Source organism: Lepisosteus oculatus, unplaced genomic scaffold (assembly GCF_040954835.1).
Source record: "Lepisosteus oculatus isolate fLepOcu1 unplaced genomic scaffold, fLepOcu1.hap2 HAP2_SCAFFOLD_41, whole genome shotgun sequence".
Lineage (NCBI taxonomy): Eukaryota > Metazoa > Chordata > Actinopteri > Semionotiformes > Lepisosteidae > Lepisosteus > Lepisosteus oculatus.
In genome coordinates, this window is record NW_027167945.1 from 1,995,154 (window position 1) to 2,006,883 (window position 11,730).

Here is an 11,730-nt window from a genome sequence, read left to right on the forward strand (position 1 = left end):
TAAAGGGACATTGCTGTGGTCCACGCATGAATCTGTTTTCTAAGTGCCTTATCCAATACAGTGTTGAGGCCAGTTTTCCCAGAAGCCATCTAAACGGGAACACACAATAACTTGTAAAACCTCCAATTTACATCACAAAATAGGTTAAAGAATTACCATGTTCTGCGATTCAGAACGAGGCAGCAAAACTTCCTGTAATCTGATGTGGCCCTGTGACATTGTAAAGGAGCAGGCTTGTGAATACATCTCGTTTAATCCAATGGAAATATTGCTCTCAACTTTTTTACATTTTTGCCAATAAATAATATTACATTGTTAACTCTGCATAAAGAACCTTGGAATGGAACGTTTTTTGCAGTGAAATGTTTGCTGCATAACCTATACCTTTTCTCTCCTACATCACATTGCATTAGTCATTACAGTGATTAGTGAGCAGGAAGGGCTGCTGTTGTGTGGAACTTGAATGCGAATTTGTTACAACATGGCGTAACTTACAGTCCTTTCACAAAATTCATGATTTTGTGCTCAATTTTGAGTTTGTAAAGTTTTTCTATAATGTCAATGATTTTATTTTGTGACTGAAATTAAATAATTTTGTGTCTGCAAAATTGGGACTGTAGTTCCACCTTAACCTACTAGTACTGTATGTCTTTGGACTGTGGGAAGAAACTGGAGCACCTGGAAGAAATCCACACAAATGAAGGGAGAACATACAATTCCATCCAGACTGCACCCCAGGAATTGAACCCAGGACCCCAGCTCTGTGAACCACAGTGCCAGCTCATTGCTATAGTCACTATAATTAATGTCAAAACTCATTTGCAAATGAGCAGCCTGGGATCCAAAAGGATCAAGACAAGGATCCAAACAAAGCACTATCCCAAAGCTTGGCTTTGTACAGTATATCATACAGGGCCTGATGCAGAAGGCAGATAATCTAAGTCCATGCAATAATTGCTAAGGGAAAGTGCCTTTGTGTTTTTGGAGGGAAGTCACTCAACACGGAGCTGTGTTAGTGAAATGATTGTTCTGATGTACGGCTGATGTCCAAACACTGAAAACATGATTGTGTATGCAATCGCACTCCCGAGCTCCATTGGGTATGGTTAAAATAACTTTTTATAGTTCATCACATTCAAAGTGTGTGTACTTGATGAAAGTGTAACACGCATTTGGAGGCGTTATTCAGGATTTTCTTTCATTCAACTATTTCAAGACCCATTATTTTCAGATGTTGTAGTATACGTGAATAATGAAAGGCCTTCATATTACAGAATGAAGGAATGACTTCGCAGGTGTGAAGAATAAAAGATTAATTCAGCTCACTTTGAGGAGTTTCACAATGGCCCTCCTTATAGAAATGTGGGTTTGATTAAAGGAGTGAAGAAAAAGCACTGAATAATATTTGCTTCTGTAAACGTAATCATCTCAAAATATGGTTGAAGAAATTGAAGAAGGTTAAACATAATCCAAAACGTATAAGGTCAATTTAAGTACAACCAGAATTCTAGTGTTTATGCAATGCATCTGTGGGTTGATATGAAATATGGCCGTACTTAAACTAAACGAGGTTATCGAGAGCATATTCCGAATACGGCTTTGGCCAGTTGTACTGTGAACTGCGAGGACCGTATCTTATCCTGAACTGGCTGTGCGAATACCGTCCTCTGCTGGCAGAAGGAATAGATTACAACGGCACTGTATTGGCGATTAGTCCTATTGCTAGAATATTGAAACAACAAGGAGTCCGCGGAGTCAAGCAATGCTGAATAAACAAGTACCTGAAATTCAATAGGATTTTGTGTATTGATTACAAATAGGTGTGAAATTCTCATGTACTGTGGTATTCATGGATTCCTTACACAAGCAGCAGTTGTTATGATGCTTTCGTAATCTGAATATAAATCTGTTATCCACTTAAAACTGTAATTATTGAATAGATTAATGTCTTTGAAATGCTTCATTAACTGGGCAGTTTCCATGTTTGGAAATGTTTTTATTTTGATTGCTGCTTGCTAGATACTGTATGTTTAATAGGCATGCTGTTAATATTTTCTACAAATAAGACAGTTATGCTGTAGTAAGTTCTATATAAGTTATATAACATAAGTTATATTTTGTTCTGAGGTCAATTTGAATCTCATACTAAATTACTGGTGTCCTTTTATCTGAGAAACACTACCTGATTGATCACCTGATGCCTAGAAATTTGCATGCACAGTAGCCCAGCGTTTAGCATTGCTAGCTCACAGTGCTGAGGCCCTGGGTACACTTCTGGACCTGGGGTGCTATCTGTATGGAGCTTGTATGTTCTCCCCATGTTTGCATGAGTTTGCTTTGGGTGCTCCGGCTTCCTCCCACAGTTCAAAGAACTACTGGTAGGTTAATTGGCTTCTGGGATAATTGGTGAGTGTCTGTGTCTTCCCTGCATTGGACTACCATCCAGTCCCAGGTATCTCCTGCTTATTACTTTCTGAGGCTCTGGCTCCCCCGTGCCCCGCGACCCCCTGACCCTGAATTGGATGAAGCGGTTAGAAAATGGGTGGTTTCTGTTATGCTCTGGTCATGCTCTGCCATAGCAACAACTTGTAAAAAATGCAGATGCTAGGATTTAACTCAAAGAAGGAGCTCAGATCACTGTGTTGGCATCACTGTACAGGTGTCCGGTGTGTTTTAGAACATATGTTAAAATCTTATTTACTAACTTCTAGACTTTTTACCCCCCATATCAGTCTGCAGGTGCACAGTGGTCTGTGGACACCCTCCTTGCTCTGTCGTAAAACAGGAAATAAAAAGCAACTGGTTTTGACTTTAATGCACTGAGACTGTGGAACTCACAGAACTCTCTTGTCAGAAAGGCAGCTTCTAACAGCTTTTAAGTGAAGACTAAGAACACTTTTCTATTTTATTAAAATAGATTATATATGTTTTGTTTAAATATATGTTATAAATGTTAAAACGACAGCTCGTATAAGCTTGTATTTTTACCTTTCGATCATTTTTAGAATTGCTTTGAGTTGCTTTTACCATGATAAACAGTACAAAATATGAGGTGTTGAACTTGTCTAAAGTTTTAAAGCGCTTTATGACGTAAAGTGTGATGACAGTCCTTGGCGGTCTATGTAACAATTCTTCTTGAAGTAGGTCATCGGGCCAACAGTATAGAAACATTACAGCTCAAGTGCTTTTGTATCTGAACGCTTTTAGGTAAGTTATTTAGCAGCTGCGGTATTAATAATGATTTTAATGGCAAATTCAATTGCAGGTAAAATAAAAATGGCGGATAATTTCTTTCTAGCTTCGTGAAGCGGTCGCGCTATATTATACATATATACCAAAGTAAGAAACATAATATGTACAGTAGAATTTTTCACTTTAACCTGGCATTATCCAGAACCGGGTCAGGGAACGGACCCGGACCGTGCAGTGTGGTCCGTCGGCCTTCTAAAGATGTTTAGGAGATCGAGGCGCCCTTGGATTTGATTAGAAACTTGCATAATTTCTTAACTTGACCCCATTATCTTAAAAAAAACGGCCAGGCCAAGACCAAAGCATGAAGGCTGCGAGGATCGGGGGACTCTCATTTTTGGTCACAGCGTACAGTAGTAGATCAGTAACCTCTGTTTATCGTGATAACCTTTAATTATTTTCCAGTACTTTTTTAAATGATAAAACACATTGTCTCGCCAGTTTTGCTAAAGATACGGTTTTAGTGTTTACGCATAAATTTGTAAGCCGTAGGTTTAAATCTCGTGGTCTTATTTTCTGCATTTTCATCGTAAGGGAAGGCGCTCGTTTGCGATTTACGCGCTGAATATTGTAAGCAGAGGAGCCTTAAGGCACAGCCTCGCCTTAACACCATCGTTTGCATTGTCATTGTCATCCAGAAAAGCAGTCGTAAGAAAATGAATCTGTGGCGGCTCCGAACATTAAAAAAACTATATCTAGACTGCAAAAACATCCCAATCTTACTATCAACACGTTTTAAGACCCCTCTCCTTTCCACCGGTATACAAGCTAAGAGAGAAATATTGGAAATCCCATCTGAAGTAGCCCTCGTCTCACCTTCGGAGCTGTGAGCGATGGGGATCATAATTAAAAGGGGTACAGTTACTTTGAAAATGTGTATGTGATACTTAAATTTAAATAAAATAAAAAGATAAATTATATAACACAGACTGCTATCTATGTCCATGTGTTTAAGACGTATGAATCGGTTTTAAAACAGGCACACCCCTTCTCACCAATCCGACTGGAGTCTCAGTCCGTCGTCGCGATGAATTAGGAGCTCAGATGTAGGCTAAGTGATTGCAATTTACTTATTTAAAAGAACCACTTCAAATCAAAAGGGAGACATTTTGTAATGGTAGTTATCGTATTATAGTATACGATAACTGTATACGTAGTATACGTAATTGTAGATATACAGTACATAAAGGGTATGAATAGGTGTGAGCTTTTACTGTATATTTAATATTTTATCTGACCCACTTGTAGAAACCGCCTACTCAGATTTATTTAAGTGGTCTGCCACCATAAAGACAGAAAAATATAATGACACCCTGTTACATTAACTGTAAAATAAACGCCGTAACTGCGGCCATATGAAAATTTGGATAAAGATTATACAAACATCCTAAGGAGCTCTATGACATATGAGCGTCGTAATAATGGTTGGTGACCTGACGTAACAGTGCTCCCTGAATTACGTGATCTGTATATACCCAAATACAGATATATCACATAGGGAGATGCAGTCAAACATTGCATTGCTATCGTCGTGGTGAACTATTTCTCCGCTGTTTAAAACTTGTTTGGTAAGTGTCATCAAATATGCTTGTCAATTTGTAGCGAAATCGATATACTGTATCATAATCCTTCAGCTATCTATAATGTAGTGAAACGGCTAATTAATATTGATAAATTCCCTTATTCACAGTGACTTTTGCTCAAACCCCTGTTGCATAATGGGTTCATTTTATATAAAAAAACATTTATATCATAGATATAATACAAGCTTTGAAATGAAATAGCACATTTCCAGGTTTCAGTTAAACATTTTTAAAAAAGCTCATGACTTTAAGCATTCTGAACATTGAGAATGTTATTTGGGAAACAAATGTTTATTATAATGTTTATGTTTAGGATCTGTCTCCTACTGAGTCAGCATGCAGCATTCAACACCATTAGGTTTAATATTAAAAAGTTGTGTATTTCCTGAATTGTTTTTTTTTATTCTTTTCTATTAGACCATACTAGACTGTGCAGGATATCATTTATTTGCCATTTTTGCCTTTTCCAGATACCTGGGAAACAAAGCTCATATCTCATTTGCCAATGGAGCCCAGTCCTAAGCCTGGTGCTCTGTCCCCCTCCCCGAAGGACACAGACTCGAATCGACCCGCGCCCTTAAGGCAACAGGATCTGATCTCCACGTACTGCCCGCCTCCCAAGATACAGCTTCTGAAGGACACCTTCCAAGAGAAACTGATGCAGGAAAAGGAGAAAAAAATGATCGCCATGTACAATCAGCGGCAGGAGGCAGCTCTACAGAAGATGAGAAAATGTTTCCAATATGTCAAATACGCTGCGGAGAAGAAGATGGGGAACAGCTATCGCTTCCAAGCCCAACAGGGCCCCGAGAAGAACATTGTGGGGTATGATCGGTCTTACCCCCTGAAGCCTATGGGTAACGGGAAAGTCTCCGGCCCTGGTGAGGTTCGGGCTGTGGACCGCCCGGACGCACAGAGTGATTCCTTGTTTGCCCCCACCCCGCCTCAGGATGGTCATGAGAGGCCCTGCGAGAGGCAGGGCAGGAGGGGCTCAAGAGTACGCAAACCTAAGGACAGGACTGTCCTCCCCATGGTGGCGACCCCTCCAGGGCAATGCCCTTCTCATGCCAATGGGAAGGAGCACTTTCAGTTGCAAGAGGAGCTACGAAAAGTGGCCGAGGCAGAGGCCGCGCTGAAGGAGGAGCATCGCCGGAGGGAGGCCAGCCTGCAGGATGAGATGCGCCGGAAGGAGGCCATGATGAAGGACGAGATTCGCCAGAAGGAGGCCATAATGCAGGCGAAGCTCTTCAGAGCTCAGGAGGAGCTGAGGATGGTTCCGAGAGAGATGGAAGACTCCAGAGAGGTGGCCGGAAGGGAAAATAGAGGCGAGGCAGAGCGAGCTTTGCCCCAGAGGACCATGGGCCAACCACCGCTCTAAGGCCATGCCTCTTCTGACCTGCAGAATGGAGAAGCAAAAAGCCTTCACTCCAAGGAAAGCCCTTCCTATCAGAGGAGACAACCTTGATTATGGTTCTCCAATGGAAGATGGCGGATGCGCAGAATCGCACTTTCCCTCTGCGCTTTCCCATCAGGAGAGACGTCAAGTGAGCCCTTGCAGCCGTGGGCTAGAAGACGTCCCCTGTGGAAGGAGAAAGTATCTCAAGAAAGCAAGGCTCCGTGAAAGCGACGTGTCAGCGGCACAGGCCGCGCAGGGCCACTTCAGAAATAACACCACATGTCTGGATGAACAAACTCTGTCAGTGGAAAACAGATATTTGTCCCCTACAAGTCTGATGTGCCCTACCGCTGAGCAATTTCCATATGAGAATAGCCAGAGTGGAAACCCTCAGCTGGTGCCCTGTGAACTGTGTCACGGGAAGTTTGCTGTAGAGAGGCTGGAGAAACACAGCAAGATCTGCAAGAAGCTTCAGAATTCAAAGAGGAAGGTTTTTGACTCTTTCAAGCACAGGGCCAAGGGAACAGAACTGGAGACATACATCCATAAGAAGAAGGTTAAACCGCCAATCGTGGTAAGGGCTATCCTTAAACTCTTTCCAAGCTTCCCTTTTTTTCTCCTAGAGTCAGACTCAGCTTATAAATCAATGTAAACAATAAATAAGTGTTTTATGAAGTACTCTTCTGAAAAACTGCCGCAAAGGCACATTTGCCAGACAGAATAAATGTGTCTTAGTGACTTCTGAATTCTGTTGTAAAAATCTACATATCAAGCAAATAGCACTCACAGGAAACAAAACCATAACTACGTAAATTGTACTCTCTACCCAATGACCTGAAAGGTGGCCCCAGAAAGCTACGTTATTACTGTATTGATATTTTCTTGCCTTGTGAATGGTTTGCGACCAGACTGTGTACGCAGTGCTAGTCTGGACTTTTTCTGGAAGCTGTTTTATTGGTTTCATTTCCTGTTCCCAGCTGAGAAAGAACAACTGGAGGCAGAAGCACGAGGATTTCATTCGGAGCATCAAACAGGCCAGGGAGGTGCAGCAGGTGATCACGCAAGGAGGGAAAGTTGTGAACCTGCCCCAGCCCCCCGCGAATCCAAACCTCGACTACGTGCCCTGCCCTCACTGCGGCCGGCGCTTTGCCCCCAGGCCGGCACAGAGGCACTTCCCCAAGTGTCAGCACATCAGGAGCCGCCCTCCTCCTCCTCCTCGCAGATGAAAACTGATGTGAAGAAGAGCAAAAGAGTCATGATCTTGGCTCACGACTCACGTCCTGCTTTTTCTTTTTAGAAACACATTTAGCACAGTTCATCCGTATGATGATGAAAAAAAAATGTTACCTTATTTTAATTAAATGATTTTTTTTTGGTGGACTGGTGTTTGCGTAGCTGTGGTTATTTCAGTTTTTCTCTTATCATTCATACACCTTGACCTCCTAAAAATAATTTTTCAACCTGGAACGTACAATTAGCAGGCAATAGAACAGGTCACATTGGTCTTGGAACCATCAAAAAGCAGTATTCACACATTCTCGGCGTCAATTTTCCTTAAAAACAACTGAAAAAGCAAGGTAAAGAGTGATTGATTTTTTTAATGAAAGTTATTTGATTTAATTTATTTAATTTTCATAATATTTGAAATATGTTGGGATTAATGTGACTCAATATTATCTGCAGCTCTTACACTCCAGGCACCTGATAAAGTGGAACGCAGTGTCTTTGCCTTACATGGCGCTCAGCTCTTCCTCAATCCCAGCAGAAGCACCAGCAGAAGCAGCAGCCTCCGGGTCCTGCCTCATGCACAGCTTAAAATGCAACACCAAGTAATACAACAAACAACAGGGAAAACCATTCACGATCAGACACATCCGTTGATTGCTGGCTCTCAGTAAAGGGACATTGCATCATTACATCACAAAATAGACTACATTTCAAGGTTAAAGAATTACCATGTTCTGCGATTCAGAACGAGGCAGCAAAACTTCCTATAATCTGTTGTGGCCCTATGACATTGTAAAGGAGCAGGCTTGTGAATACATCTCGTTTAATCCAATGGAAATATAACTCTCAACTTTTTTACGTTTTTGCCAATAAATAATACTACATTGTTAACTCTGCATAAAGAACCTTGGAATGGAACGTTTTTTGCAGTGAAATGTTTGCTGCATAACCCATACCCTTTCTCTCCTACATCACATTGCATTAGTCATTACAGTGATTAGTGAGCAGGAAGGGCTGCATCACATCGCAATTTGTGTGGAACTTGAATGCGAATTTGTTACAACATGGCGTAACTTACAGTCCTTTCACAAAATTCATGATTTTGTGCTCAATTTTGAGTTTGTAAAGTTTTTCTATAATGTCAATGATTTTATTTTGTGACTGAAATTAAATAATTTTGTGTCTGCAAAATTGGGACTGTAGTTCCACCTTAACCTACTAGTACTGTATGTCTTTGGACTGTGGGAAGAAACTGGAGCACCTGGAAGAAATCCACACAAATGAAGGGAGAACATACAATTCCATCCAGACTGCACCCCAGGAATTGAACCCAGGACCCCAGCTCTGTGAACCACAGTGCCAGCTCATTGCTATAGTCACTATAATTAATGTCAAAACTCATTTGCAAATGAGCAGCCTGGGATCCAAAAGGATCAAGACAAGGATCCAAACAAAGCACTATCCCAAAGCTTGGCTTTGTACAGTATATCATACAGGGCCTGATGCAGAAGGCAGATAATCTAAGTCCATGCAATAATTGCTAAGGGAAAGTGCCTTTGTGTTTTTGGAGGGAAGTCACTCAACACGGAGCTGTGTTAGTGAAATGATTGTTCTGATGTACGGCTGATGTCCAAACACTGAAAACATGATTGTGTATGCAATCGCACTCCCGAGCTCCATTGGGTATGGTTAAAATAACTTTTTATAGTTCATCACATTCAAAGTGTGTGTACTTGATGAAAGTGTAACACGCATTTGGAGGAGTTATTCAGGATTTTCTTTCATTCAACTATTTCAAGACCCATTATTTTCAGATGTTGTAGTATACGTGAATAATGAAAGGCCTTCATATTACACAATGAAGGAATGACTTCGCAGGTGTGAAGAATAAAAGATTAATTCAGCTCACTTTGAGGAGTTTCACAATGGCCCTCCTTATAGAAATGTGGGTTTGATTAAAGGAGTGAAGAAAAAGCACTGAATAATATTTGCTTCTGTAAACGTAATCATCTCAAAATATGGTTGAAGAAATTGAAGAAGGTTAAACATAATCCAAAACGTATAAGGTCAATTTAAGTACAACCAGAATTCTAGTGTTTATGCAATGCATCTGTGGGTTGATATGAAATATGGCCGTACTTAAACTAAACGAGGTTATCGAGAGCATATTCCGAATACGGCTTTGGCCAGTTGTACTGTGAACTGCGAGGACCGTATCTTATCCTGAACTGGCTGTGCGAATACCGTCCTCTGCTGGCAGAAGGAATAGATTACAACGGCACTGTATTGGCGATTAGTCCTATTGCTAGAATATTGAAACAACAAGGAGTCCGCGGAGTCAAGCAATGCTGAATAAACAAGTACCTGAAATTCAATAGGATTTTGTGTATTGATTACAAATAGGTGTGAAATTCTCATGTACTGTGGTATTCATGGATTCCTTACACAAGCAGCAGTTGTTATGATGCTTTCGTAATCTGAATATAAATCTGTTATCCACTTAAAACTGTAATTATTGAATAGATTAATGTCTTTGAAATGCTTCATTAACTGGGCAGTTTCCATGTTTGGAAATGTTTTTATTTTGATTGCTGCTTGCTAGATACTGTATGTTTAATAGGCATGCTGTTAATATTTTCTACAAATAAGACAGTTATGCTGTAGTAAGTTCTATATAAGTTATATAACATAAGTTATATTTTGTTCTGAGGTCAATTTGAATCTCATACTAAATTACTGGTGTCCTTTTATCTGAGAAACACTACCTGATTGATCACCTGATGCCTAGAAATTTGCATGCACAGTAGCCCAGCGTTTAGCATTGCTAGCTCACAGTGCTGAGGCCCTGGGTACACTTCTGGACCTGGGGTGCTATCTGTATGGAGCTTGTATGTTCTCCCCATGTTTGCATGAGTTTGCTTTGGGTGCTCCGGCTTCCTCCCACAGTTCAAAGAACTACTGGTAGGTTAATTGGCTTCTGGGATAATTGGTGAGTGTCTGTGTCTTCCCTGCATTGGACTACCATCCAGTCCCAGGTATCTCCTGCTTATTACTTTCTGAGGCTCTGGCTCCCCCGTGCCCCGCGACCCCCTGACCCCCTGACCCTGAATTGGATGAAGCGGTTAGAAAATGGGTGGTTTCTGTTATGCTCTGGTCATGCTCTGCCATAGCAACAACTTGTAAAAAATGCAGATGCTAGGATTTAACTCAAAGAAGGAGCTCAGATCACTGTGTTGGCATCACTGTACAGGTGTCCGGTGTGTTTTAGAACATATGTTAAAATCTTATTTACTAACTTCTAGACTTTTTACCCCCCATATCAGTCTGCAGGTGCACAGTGGTCTGTGGACACCCTCCTTGCTCTGTCGTAAAACAGGAAATAAAAAGCAACTGGTTTTGACTTTAATGCACTGAGACTGTGGAACTCACAGAACTCTCTTGTCAGAAAGGCAGCTTCTAACAGCTTTTAAGTGAAGACTAAGAACACTTTTCTATTTTATTAAAATAGATTATATATGTTTTGTTTAAATATATGTTATAAATGTTAAAACGACAGCTCGTATAAGCTTGTATTTTTACCTTTCGATCATTTTTAGAATTGCTTTGAGTTGCTTTTACCATGATAAACAGTACAAAATATGAGGTGTTGAACTTGTCTAAAGTTTTAAAGCGCTTTATGACGTAAAGTGTGATGACAGTCCTTGGCGGTCTATGTAACAATTCTTCTTGAAGTAGGTCATCGGGCCAACAGTATAGAAACATTACAGCTCAAGTGCTTTTGTATCTGAACGCTTTTAGGTAAGTTATTTAGCAGCTGCGGTATTAATAATGATTTTAATGGCAAATTCAATTGCAGGTAAAATAAAAATGGCGGATAATTTCTTTCTAGCTTCGTGAAGCGGTCGCGCTATATTATACATATATACCAAAGTAAGAAACATAATATGTACAGTAGAATTTTTCACTTTAACCTGGCATTATCCAGAACCGGGTCAGGGAACGGACCCGGACCGTGCAGTGTGGTCCGTCGGCCTTCTAAAGATGTTTAGGAGATCGAGGCGCCCTTGGATTTGATTAGAAACTTGCATAATTTCTTAACTTGACCCCATTATCTTAAAAAAAACGGCCAGGCCAAGACCAAAGCATGAAGGCTGCGAGGATCGGGGGACTCTCATTTTTGGTCACAGCGTACAGTAGTAGATCAGTAACCTCTGTTTATCGTGATAACCTTAAATTATTTTCCAGTACTTTTTTAAATGATAAAACACATTGTCT